The sequence below is a fragment of the Protopterus annectens genome, chromosome 4.part0 (assembly GCF_019279795.1).
Source record: "Protopterus annectens isolate FY-2018-M chromosome 4.part0, PAN1.0, whole genome shotgun sequence".
Lineage (NCBI taxonomy): Eukaryota > Metazoa > Chordata > Ceratodontiformes > Protopteridae > Protopterus > Protopterus annectens.
The window spans coordinates 1077677967-1077691623 of NC_056733.1; the positions used below are offsets into that span (position 1 = coordinate 1077677967).

At 38.7% G+C, this 13657-nt stretch overlaps 1 protein-coding gene across 1 annotated transcript in view; it reads right to left on the reverse strand.

The window, feature by feature from the left end:
* Positions 1 to 13657, reverse strand: part of SRA1 (steroid receptor RNA activator 1) — a 141845-nt gene that overhangs the window by 49185 nt on the left and 79003 nt on the right. The gene's annotated exons all lie outside the window — the stretch shown is intronic.

Consider the following 13657-nt stretch of genomic DNA (forward strand, 5'->3'; position numbering starts at 1 on the left):
CCGCAGCTTCTTCAGAGATTTGAAAAAAACCGCCAAACTGAGTTTTTATATACACGTCATAGCGTATGCCTAAACCAGGTTTTAAAGGGCTATGCTAATTATTGTGTATAAAACATTCAGTCACTAATTCAATATGTGACAGCTTAATAATCAATTGACAATGATTAAAATCAACAATAAACAAAATAAAACCTACATAAAAGTTTCCTACTAACCATCAATTTAAAAATGAATACATTTAACCATTAAAACAAACACTAAACAGGGTATACCATCTTTCGTAACTTTTAAGGATTTTGCTCTATCTTGTAGTAGCTTCCTCCTTTTGTTGTAGAGTTTGTTTATGGCTGGGGTCCACCAGACTGGACGCTTGCCTTTGGTACAAAGAGTCTTTGTTTTGCTTGGGATTGCCTTATCCATGCAGTCCTGCAGGTGCTGGTAGAAGGCGTTTGTAAGTGATTCAGCGGCTTGAGTATTGTTTTCCGCCTGGGGGCCTGAAAGGAGACCACACTAGTCTTTAGAAGTGTGAAGTCGGCTTTGAGAAGTTCTTTACTGTGGTCTTTTTATTTCAGGTGGGGTGGGATGAGGACCTCCAGCGAGATTAGTTTGTGATCTGATCTCACCAGTGAGGGGTATACTTCCGGTGTTGAACATTGTGCTCCCATGTTCGTGATGATGAGATCAAGTATGTTATCTCCTCTTGTGGGGATGGTGACTAGTTGTTCCATGGCATTTGAGTTTATGAATTCCAGGAACTTTTGGGCTAGGGTGTTTGGGCTTGAGTAGTGTTCCCAGTCTATATTAGGGTAATTGAAGTCACCTAGTATGATGGTGTTTGGTGACCTTTTAGTCTACACTACATTCCCATTGACTGCAAGTGTATATCCCCTACCTGTATTATTACACTTGCCACCATACATTAGGTTGTGTCATGGGTTTGGCTAATTCAATATATGCCTGACCTATATCTGACATACTAACTGTCCAGGATGCAGATGTTACTGCTACATATTTCTTGTTTGCATTTATATTTCTTTATCTACATATCTGGGATGTTTTCACATGACATTTTCACTTCGATTTGTACAGAACCCTGCATTTCTTGACACACACTCACATTTCTGGTGAATAATTACATGCTACGTGTGCCAGGTTTACTTATTCATGCCAGCCAGTAACTGACTATTGTGGACTGTATATATGTTTCACAGCTACTAGCACTTGCATCATCCACTTTATATGGGACTGCATAACTCTGGGTTGCCAGCACATTTTCAAACAGTACTGTTTGTATAATGCAAGGGTAAAACAACATTTCAGACTCTGTGACATAGATCCACTCTGGGTTTTAGACCTTTATTAATGACATTGCACACTTTTCCACAGGCTCACTCCTTTATTTGTTTTAACTGTGTTTATGGCAGACATGTTCAAGACATATTATACCTTTATTAATAGGTTAAAACAATCTTTTTTCAGGTTCACTCACTTATGTTATATGACAGTGCCTGCAGAGATATTATTCCAGACATATGTTACCTTTCTTAATGGGTTACTACACTCTTTTTCTGCCTCTCTGACATTTTTATCTGACAGTACATGCAGAACACTTATTCAGGCAATTCTATGGCTGTTTTATTGGACTACAACAATTTCTTTCATGCTCTCTCCCATATTTTATATAACAATACATGCAGAATAATCACTAACCTGCCTGGTGGCGCAGCCTTAGCAGCCTATCAGCATAGGCTTGCTGATTTGTAGCACGGTCACCTGCAGCTGTAAAGTAAATGAAGGGATATTGAGACATACCTATCCGTTATACATACTCCATTATCAATTCTTACATACTGCATTCCATGACTACATACTCAGTTGTGGGGCATTCTGTATCCCACGGGCCTCCTGTATCCACTGGTTCAGGCGGTCCTGCTTTCGTCTCTTCAGGTCTACATGGTGGTGATGGACCTGCTCACCAGTCCAAGGAATGCCTGTGGCACTGGTGAGGTCACGAGCTAACCGGTTCCAAGCCTCTGCCTTGTACTCCGTCCCTTGGAACTGGTCCTGCAGGAGTCTTGACTCGTGACAGTGGACAAGGTGCCAAACCATGTATTTGGACTCCTTGATGCCCCAATGTTGCGCTCGGAAGCGTGAACCCTCTCCTGCACCTGCCATTCTGACTGCAAATGTGAGTATAATCAGTTATGGCGAGTATTCCCGCCTATGGGGCTTAAATATGCCGCATTTCCCAAACTTTTTTGTGATTGGCCATTTTGTAAAATTCTCGGCTGACTGCAGACCTGCTTAGTAATGGTTAAACTACCATTCGTAAGTTTATGAATGTTAATAGTGGCTGCTTCCCCTATGTTGTCATGGCTTACTAGTTCTGTACTTTGATTATGGAGCACAGGGTCCTGGATTCGAACCTGGTCATTCTTTTATTTTAATACTGTCTAGACAGGCTAGGGGGTGTGACTGCATTTAAGCAACTTAGCTCTACATTGCTCCATGGTGCCCTGGTTGCATGCACTTCTGCGCAAACACATTGAGCTGGGTAAAGTGCTTTTAAACTTTGGGCAACTCTATTGCACTGGGTAAAGCGCTATTAAACTATGGGCAACTCTGTTTAGCTGGGTAAAGTGCTATTAAACTATGGGCAACTCTGTTTAGCTGGGTAAAGCGCTATTAAACTATGGGGACCTCTGTTTAGCTTGGTAAAGCTCTATTAAACTATGGGCACCTCTGTTTAGCTGGGTAAAGTGCTATTAAACTATGGGCACCTGTGTTTAGCTGTGTAAAGCATTGCTTAACACCAGGCTATTATATATCTGGGCCCTTTAAAAATATATATTTTGTTCACTGATACATTGGCCATGTCACTGCTTTTAATAAAATTTTAATCATATATGTCTGGTATTATTTAAAATACTAATTTAAAACATAAATAAGAAGGGGAGTGGTGGGACTCGAACTGTGAATGCCTTCTCTTTGTGCATATGCTCTACCATTACGCTATTGCAATTTGGTGTGATTTGCATAAACATTCTTTCTTATGCTCTTCCATGTCAAAATTGCTAACTCTAGCTAAGCAATGGGCACACCCACGCACACACACGCAAATACAGGCAGCTATATTGTGGATTTAAAAAAATATATATAATTATTTACTTTATATAAGTGTGATGGGGGTTTACAGTGTCAGGGAGTGTGGTGTTGGGTACAAGTACATTTGAGCGAACTCGCTCTTGTGTGTTGACATTATGCTTTTTAAAACCTTGCAGGGGCGTGCACATTTAGACTGCTCGGCAGTCGGGCATGCCCTCTGCTTTCCTACTCAGTCCGTGTAAGAGTTACGGTTGAGTCAGCATGCCCTCATGAATATTCATGGCACGCTGACGTCAAACCATTCAACTGCAGCCTCCAAGTAAGACTTATTAAGTCTTACACGGAGGATTAGTGAATCCGGGGGACTACATTTGTAAGTATGATGTCAAAAATATTTTGTAATCTAATCAGGCTTGTAATAATGCAGTGCACTGAATTTTTATTTATTAGGTCTAAAATCTCCTCAGCATATCCTATGTTAATGGTATAGGTACACAAGTCAATTGATAGGTAGTTACAGGTCCACTAGGAAGTCACCAATAACTAAAACATTTTTGTTTGTGGAGTGGTTTGGAGTACTGGAATTGAGACTCTTTGTTTCACAGTAACTTTTTGTTAGAGGTGAGATGTTATGTGCCATGATGTTGGTTCTAGGTGATGGTCACCATGAATGCTATGCTTAAATCCCATGTACAAAATGAGAAAAAGGGGGTTGATACCAATGTTTTATTTTGATTTTTGTTGGCATTTAATTCTTTTGGGCGTAGGAGGCTTAGATAAGAATTTCTTTAGAGCATTAGCATATGACATTATAGTACATGTCAGGATTGGAAGCATTTGGTATATTATTCCAATGCTCACAGTCTGCATTTTTTTTATTAGAGTGAGCCCCCCCCCATATTTCTTAATTATATGCACTTTTCACAAACAGGGTTGTTTGCTTTTAGGACTTATTTATCAGTGAGCATAAGCCATTTGCTACACCACTTTAGCATACCTAATGATATGAGGCTGGCAACAGAGGAAAGACTAGTAGGCTGATGTTCCATTGTCCAGTGTCATCCAGTGTGAAGTAACACTTCATTGATTTAAAGAGAGATGCAGAGTTTAAGTAAGACAAATTTATGGTCTGTTGAGACAGCTATTGGTTAAGGGGTGAATTGTGCAATTGCAAACATAAGTAAATGCATAACTTGGGTATACATATGTGACTGTAATAGCACAGCTTGGAAGCCTTACTTAACAGTAGTGTAGAGATAGTTGTTGCTGCACTGAAACAATTTGCACAATATAGCATGGGGCTGCTATGTGTTGCTTTTCGGGTGATAGGCGAATGGTTCTGCACTTCATGCAGCTATGTCCAGCTTGCTGTATCTGTACATAGCAGAGGTCTAATTACCGATTGGATTTGGTTGAATTGGGTTATATTACATACATTTTCAACTGAAGATGCCTAATCTTTAAGACATGCATATTGCAGACCTGTTGCTCTAAATTTAGCTCTGGGCAATATAAATTAAACAGGGAAAATGAAATAGCCAAGGAAAAACTATGAAATAGTGTAAGTGTAAGTTTGGGATTCTAATGCAGAAAGTTTTGGATATAGCAAAAGTTTTGACATCACAGTTAGGAGTCTGTGTGCAAGTGTTTGCAAGTATGAGTTGAGGAATGGATAAGAAAAGAACTTCAGCTTCTAAGAGCTGTCAAATAACACAGAAAATAAAAGAATCAAAGAAAACAGCTAAAGCTCTAACCAATAGTGTTGATCTTCCTAGAGCTGTAGCAGTTACTCCATGCAGGCACTAGAAGGACTCTCACAGTGGGACAAAACAGGCCTTTTTTTATTGTTCTATGTTTGAAAAATGACCAAAAGTGCATCAAATAAATGCAGCAATACAAAATAGTTCATTTAACAACACAGAAACCACTCAGAAAGTATTCCAAAGAGTAAAGGACCTTCAATTAATAGCTGTAACATTAGATTCAGAGAAAGCACAGTAAAATACAGAAAAAAAGACAAGAACCATTTAAAACTGATTTAAATAGATCGGTGACTTTAAGTGTAGTATAATAAATGTATTTTCCTGTTTCCTGGAAAATGCCACTTAGTTTAGTTTTAGATTGTGCACAGGAGCTTCAGCTTATGAGTCTTAGAATAACATGATATTGTGAAGTTTCAATAAATGTTAAAAATAAGGAAAGGAACACATATTTCAAAAAGAGTTTGCAATCATTTTGTTACTATGATTTTTTTACAACTGGTTCGTATCCAAAACAAAAGTTGGGAAATATTGTGAAACTTAAAAAGTACTGCTGTTTTTAAATGTAAAAAAGACATTTAAGAAGTTCAGAGCCATAAAAATTAATATACCCTAATAAAGGCTGTTTTGCTTGACAGTCTTTGTTGTTACAGTTTTTGGTCTTTAAATATTGATAATTAATTTAGTTATAATATTTCAGTAGTGGTGGTATGATTTATTCAATGTGTCTTCTAAAAGACGAAGCTCCAACTCCCACCTTACTCCTGTCTATTTTATATATATATATATATATATATATATATATATATATATATATATATATATATATATATATATATCTATAGGGTCTAGGACATTTCACCGAAAGCACATTTCATCCAAACACAAATGACTGAACACAAATCACTAAAAGCACAATTCACCTAAAACTCAATTCACCAAAACACATTTCACCTAAAGTTTGAGATGGCCTTGTCCCCACTGTAGTGAGACCCTGGAGATAGTATATATAGTAGGAGGGGTGTGGGGGTACCGCCCCCATATTGGAGGGGGTGTGGGAGGCTATTTAAGCCGCGATCATGTTTGGAAAAGAGTAATATATTGGAATTGCAAGTATCCATGTATATAGTTAAAAATATTTAACATATGTGGGGGGCTACACCCCCCACACCCCCTACTATATATACTAACTCCAGGGTTGCACTACAGTGGGGACAAGGCCATCTACAACTTTAGGTGAAATGTGTTTTGGTGAATTGTGCTTTAGGTGAATTGAGCTTTCAGTGAAAAGTGCACACCAATTTGAGTTTAGGTGAAATGTACTTTTGGTGAAATGTCCTAGACCCATATATATATATATATGTACTCACACACACACACACACACACACACACACACACACACACACACACACACACACACACACATGCAGAAATTATATTTTCTATAGATATATACACACACACACATGCAGTAGCACTCTGTTTTGTATTCAGTAAGTGGCGCTACATGCTGTGTAGAGCCCCACAACCACTGTAAACACCGTGGAATAATAATTACAGCATAAGCAGCTGAAATGTATACTAATCAACCAACAGACTACAGACAAAAAGTAAAAGAGTTTTCAGATGTTGTGCTCAGTTCAGACCCAGGCAAACTGAGGGGAACCCATACCAGTGGAGACAAAGGTATGTGTAGCACTTAGAATTTTAGCTAAAAGAACCTTTCTTTCAGAGACCAACAGGGAACAAGCTTGGGATGTCACAGGCATAAGCATCCAGGATTCTCCATCAATTCCTGAATGCTATCCTTCAACATGCCAGTGATCACATATATTTTCCCCATACTCCTGAGGACAGAGCCACAAATATGCAGGAGTTCTGCCCTGTAGCACACAATGGTTACCACAGAATGCACACGTATAGAAATTAAGGTACCGCCCAGAGACATATGTGAATACATATGCACTCTATCAAGTAGTAGGCCTCAGGCATCAAAGATTTTAAACATTCATACCTCTGAAAAATACTGATGGTCACTGAATGTCCTCAGTTTGGCCTCATACTTTTGTACTGGAAAGTCATTAAACAGGGAAGTTAGAAAGTAATGAGACGCATTTCAGTTTCAGACTTCACAACCCTAAGAAGATTATTAAAAATACTGATGCCTAAAAGGTTTTGATTATATCAACTGTCTAACTTTCTAAGACCAAAATACGTCAAAAGTATAATTAGCAAAACAACATCACAAATGCAAATATACTAAGCACTAAGTCAGCTATACACCCTGAACATCAGACACAAAGCTTATGTATCCTTGAATCCAAAATATAGAAAACAAGGATATGACACAGTTATCAATTGCACAGTGTGTTGGGGGGCAGGAAGCCTAGGTTAACACAAAAGGTTGTTTAATGCATATGAGTAAGAAAGAGAACCAGGTAAATATTCTGATAAAATAACAATGGCCAGTGAGACAAAATGAGCATTAAGTATCATGGCTGAACCATATAACTGTTTTGTGTGTGTGTGTGTGTGTGTGTGTGTGTGTGTGTGTGTGTGTGTGTGTGTGTGTGTGTGTGTGTGTGTGTGTGTGTGTGTGTGTCTCTCTGTATGGGCCCCCCAGGTGAAACTGGTGTGTGTCTGCAGGAAGACAGCCAAGCTCTGTGCTAGATCTATATCTTATGTTGGACAGGTGTGAGCTGTGCATGGAAGAATTGGCAGTTCATCGTTGTCATACCCAACCACAAGAACTGGCTCTGCCAGGAGTTGCACTGGCATGTCTATTCCCATGGTCAGATGCACTGCTGCTACATGAATGTGACTGATGTCTGCTGGACAAGATCCCCTCATTAGGACACCCAGGGCCATGACCCCATGGCCTGCTGCATCTGAGTATGGACACCTCAACCACTGATGGGACAGTGGAAGTAGTGCCACTATAGGAGCATGATCAGGCACAGCCACATCAGAAAACATCAGATAATGTTGCTGACCTGCACCCACATAGATGCCATCCCCCTCCCAGCAGATTCTCCATCACAGGCACTGCCCATTCCAACATGTCATTTATCCAATCCATTGAATCAGCAACATGGTGGAGGCAGTCATGCATGTCAGCCTGTGCCACATCTACAGCCCTAAGCATTTCTCTGGAGGACCTATTGGAACATGCCTGTGCCTCCATGGTGGCCATAAGCATATGTTGAGCAACATGGGACACCTAGATCAGGTGGAGGAAGGACAGCAGACCTCCTTCGAGCACTCCTATCAACCCTCCTGCATGGCACCTCACCCACACTTTGGCTACAGCCACAGTCAACAGGCACTGAATCCACAGTAACCACACTGCCCTGGTCGAGTGTCTCACCCTCCAATATCTGAGAGCTCATTAGAATGGGTTGGTGTAGGCATACTGGCTGTATCCAATGGAATTACAGGAGATGGCTGAATGTCAACCTCACTGTCATATCCAACCTCTGCATCCCCCAAATTTGCCTCTGTTTGGCCACCATAAGAGTCTGCTGATACTCTGGCATCAGGTGGGTGGAGTTCCACTCTTCCACTGTCAGGATCATCTGTGATAATAAGCAACAAACACAAAAAAAAATAATATCTGCACTACTATAGTCTAATATATGCTAACAAACTAACAGTGGTGCCACTATTACAGACAGTACAGCAGTACACACAACAGTCCTGACAGCCACATTGCCAACAAATTATTTCCTTGAACTGCTCATCAGTACTGACATAAAAATGTTGGCTTACCATGTGCAGATGATTGTAGGCTCCTTATGTTGGATGGTCCAGGTAGAAGTTAAGCAAAAGGTAAGGACAGCATCAGCAGGATGAACAGTAACACGGTGGGGGTGGTAAACTTTTTGCCCTTTATATGTCCATTAACAATACTTTAAACAAGAACTTGGATGACACTTCCACCCCAAGCCCATGTGTAATCAACCAAAATGTGTTGTTAACTGTATCAATCTACAATTATTCCCCCAAACAAATTTAATGTTAAATAGAACAAAAGTATTGCTGTCAATATTTTACTATACAAGATGTATTTAACAACTAAGATAGCTAAGCCTACCTGGAAGCTTCCACTGGGACATATTTGTCCTCCCTGAAACAGAAGCCCCAATGTCAATGACATACTGTTGTGCACTTTCCAGTGAGATGTCTAGATTGCTGACAGTGGATAGGACTTCTTCATTTGATGTCACAGTGGTGGCTCTGTAGCAGCTCCCTTCCCCGTAGCCACCTGTTCACGGGCCGCTGCATCTGCTCTCCAGACTGATGAAATCATGTCAGTGGCCCACTGGCAAACCTGATCATATGTCCTGCTTTGGCCTCCCACTGTATTCACATCAGCAACTGTCTGCTGCCAAATTTGCATTTGGACCAGACATATCCCCACATCCCCTCTCATGCAGAAAGGCATCATGTCACCAAAATGCTTCCACAATGACTTCATTTTCAGAGTCACTGAAGGGGGTTCAGGGATTGGAGTGCCAAGGTGCCATAACCCTAGGTGACATAAAATAAAAAAGAAGGATAATATGCATAACTATCACATAAATAAAAGTCCTGCTTCAATGTAACACATAAAGGGTAGTATTTCACTATTAACCACTGGAGAAGCATAAAACAGTCAAGATATTAAAATATAAAGAAAGGAATTGTGCGGTTGTAGCATGTTATAATCATACACAAAGCAAGGCTGGATGCAAAACAAAGAGAGCAACAATAACAAAAATGTGTCTCTGGCAAAACAGAAATGCAACTTTAAAACTGAGAAAACAGGACACCCAACAAGAAAAAAAAAGTTAAGACCTTCCGTTCTTTAATACAGAACTTCCTCAGAACAAATAACACAATAACCCCACCCCCTTATACATTACAATCATTCTGACATCACTTCTGGTTTCAATAAACAATCATTAACCATTTTATTAAATTTAAAATCTCATTTCTTAACATAAAAATTTTTTAACTTCGAATGCATTCAAAACTATACACAATAATAGAATATTTATAAAAATGCTTAACTAACCATATCAACTAAAATGCATGTATTTTAAATAACTTCTGACAGATATTTTCTTATTTAAACCAGGGCAGTATCTGCCCTTAAAAAAATCTACCATTTTAATTCTTAGAATAGTAATTATTGATAGACCCTACAAACTTTTTTGTCTACTAACTCAACAATAAAAAAATAAAACTTCCTAAAGTCCCTATACTGTTATACATGCTTAGCTAATGTGTTTGTGATGTCTTTCTTTTTAATGGCCAGCAGATGCTCTCTTACCCTATCTGCTAGCATCCGAATGGTTTTCCCTACATAAAAATGGTCACAATTAAAATAAACTGCTAAATAAATTAGCCTTTCATTCTGACAATTAAACCTACCCTTTGAAATTAACTCAAAATCTAAAATGTTTGAAATAATAGCTGTAGTTTACCATCATAAACCTAAATGTCTGTTGTTGAAATGCAACTTTGCTCCCCCACTCCCAAAACAACAGACAAATAACACATTTTGATAACAAACCATTGAACTGCTAAAAGTGCTATCAAATAAACTGTCCCTGAAACCTGTACAGATTTACCAAAAAAAATTCCATTTAAGCAATTGCCAGCCAAGTCTACCTGTGGCCAGCACTCTCTTAGAGGTGTGTTAGCCTTCTAGGATGGACTATATACACTTCTAAGGGAGTGCTACCTGTGACCTACTAGGATGGACTATATACACCTCTAAGGGAGTGCTACCTGTGGCCAGCACTCCCTTAGAGGTATGTATAGTCCATCCTAGAAGGCTAACACCCCTGGGCCATTGACGGTATAGGACATTTACATTTCATGGAAATAACAATAAAAGAGTGTACAGAGAAATACAGTTGTAACATTAGCACTTCTGATGAGATTTAATAAGGCTGTGCATTGGAAAAAGTAAAATGATCCAAAAACTCCAAGGAAAGGGTGTCACAGAACCAGGAACCAACAAAACCACAACAGGCACCCAAAGAGGCAGAAGGTAATAATAAAACACGAGCCTGTAGGTGTAAGCAGCAGCAGGTTTAATCACATAAACGCCACACAATACAAAGTGTTTTCATCCACCAGACTTCCACAGATGTAAAATGAAAGAATGAAGGCTGTGCCTGCTTATATACCCCTCCCAATCTAATTAGTAGTTAAAACAATTGTTTAATTGACACCAATTAAATCCTGTAACTAAAATATTCATGACAACCTACCAACTTTCCACAAATACAGATGAAAGCAGATAAAAACACAGGCATTTTTTAAAAGAACTTTAAAATAAATATATAAATACCGAAACCATCACAATGTGTTGGACAGATAAAGAAACTTGAATCAAAAACCAACAAAAAGAACTTGCAAAACATTATATATACTTATTTTATAGTTTTGCAGCTCTCATTTTTAAAATAGGGGCAATGGATATGTATTCATTCAGCCCTGGGAATCTATTGGCTTCCAATAACAACTGCCAAAATATTTCTCTCACCTCTATCCTATTTTCCCACGGGCCCCTCACATCACATTGCACCTTCTCTACAACAAAGAAGCCCCATTTTGCTTGGGGACATGTCAGTGTATGTTTAAACAAGGCATTTTTAATATCTTCGACTCTAATAGCATATAAATGCTCATAAATCCTCCTTTTGAGTTTACGAGTAGTTTTTCCAATATAAAATGCACCACAGGTTTTACATAGGGCCAAATAAATCAAGCCTTCACTATTACAGTTGGAAAAACTACTACTCTGAATCTGATGGTCTCTTGACAGGATGTATACAGAATCCTAAGTATATATGAGCATTTGGCACATGCCCCACATTTGTAGGTTCCCAATTTCTTACATGAAACAATAGAACCATTATACTCCAGCAAATCCTTGAGGTTCCTGCCTTTTTTATATGTAAATCCTAGGGTGTTGGTAAACAAAACATCCAACTCTGAATAACACCTAAACCTGCTCCAGTGTTGAGTAATAATGTTTTTAACCCTAGAGGTATTCTGATTATAAAACATCACATAGTTACCCCAAAGGTTTCTTGATTTCATCCCTGGTAACATCACCCCTGGTTGTTGTGTGGTACCCTGCACATTTATTGGTACTATCACACTTGTATCTCCTGTTCCCAAAATAGGGGCAAACCTATCCTTTCTCCCATTCTTTACTTCCTCCAAAACCTCATCAATTAAATAGTTAGGATACTTCCTAGATATAAACATTTCTTTGACTCTCTGACTTTCGTCTTCAAAGTCCGAGTCCAAAGAGATCATCCTACAACTATGGACAAATTGTCCCTTGATAATACTTCTCTTCTGTTTAAACGGATGGGAACTGGTGAAATATAGGTACGAGTTAGAAAAGGTTTCCTTTCTATATACATTAGATGTAAACTGCTGCCCTAGGACGTCTTTTTTAATAGTGACATCCAGAAAGTTCATATAGTCATGTGTAATATGGGAAGTAAATTTCAAAAAAAGAGTGGTATGGTTTAGATAGTCTATGAATTCTGTTAACTTTTCCTTACTACCTTTTCAAAAAATGCAAATATCATCAAGGTAACGTTTGTAATACACACAATATTGTCCATATTCAGACTGGAACACAAACTTCTCTTCCCAAACCATGAGCACAATGTTGGCATAAGTAGGGGCACAACTTGCCCCATGGCCACTCCCTGGATCTGTTTAAACAACTCACCCTCAAAAAATATAAAGTTGTGTTTCAATACCAAATCCATCAACTCTGTATAAACCAGAAAAGTATTGTGGTCAAGTTTTCTATGTTGGTGAATGGCATCCTGGAACCATTCTGACCCTGTAGAATGTGGAATCACATTAAATAAATCCTGAATATCAAGGGTTACAAATATTAAGGAATCTGAATACATGTTACTATTAATGCTTCTCAAAAATTCACAGGAGTCCTTAAGTATACCATTGGCCCTAACCCAAATATCTTTAAATTTTATATCCAAAGATTTGGCCAACAGATGGGTTTTAGAGCCATTGGCTGCCACAATAGGTCTCAGGGGTGGATCCTCCACACTTTTATATACCTTGGGTATCCCGAAAATAGCAGGGATACGGGGTCTGTCCACACTGAGATACTTAAAAGTGTCCTGGTTTATAAAATTGTCATTCAGCATGTCCTGTAAAACCAAATCAATCTTACGGTATGCTAAGTTAATCTCATTCTTGGATACCCTATCATACCTATTGGTATCATTAAGCATATCCATCATCTTACTGGAATACAAAATACTGTCCATGAAGACCACCCCTCCACCTTTATCTTGTTGCATCACCCTCAGGTATCTATTTTCTTGAATGGATTTAAGAAGTACTTTTTCTTCTCTAGTCATGTTAAATTTACCATGCCATCCACCCCTATAAACATTCCTGATTTCTTATTCGACCTCCCTTTCAAAATTTTTAGCTGTGGGTATATAGGGGGATTATACGTACTAGGTCTTCTAATACCACTATTAGTACCACCATCCTGTTGCCCCTGAAACATAATATCTAAATTCTTTTTCCATAGAAAAATCCTCAAGTCTATTAAGCTGTCCACTAAATTACCCACTGTAGAGGGGATGAATTTAAAACCTTTTGAAAATAAAAGAAAATGTTTCCTGTCGATCTCCTCACTACTGTAATTGTAAATTTTAAAGTCATGTAGGGTGTGACATGGTCCATCCACAGTAATATTCCCTGTACTCCATTGGTCCAACATGTTGGCTA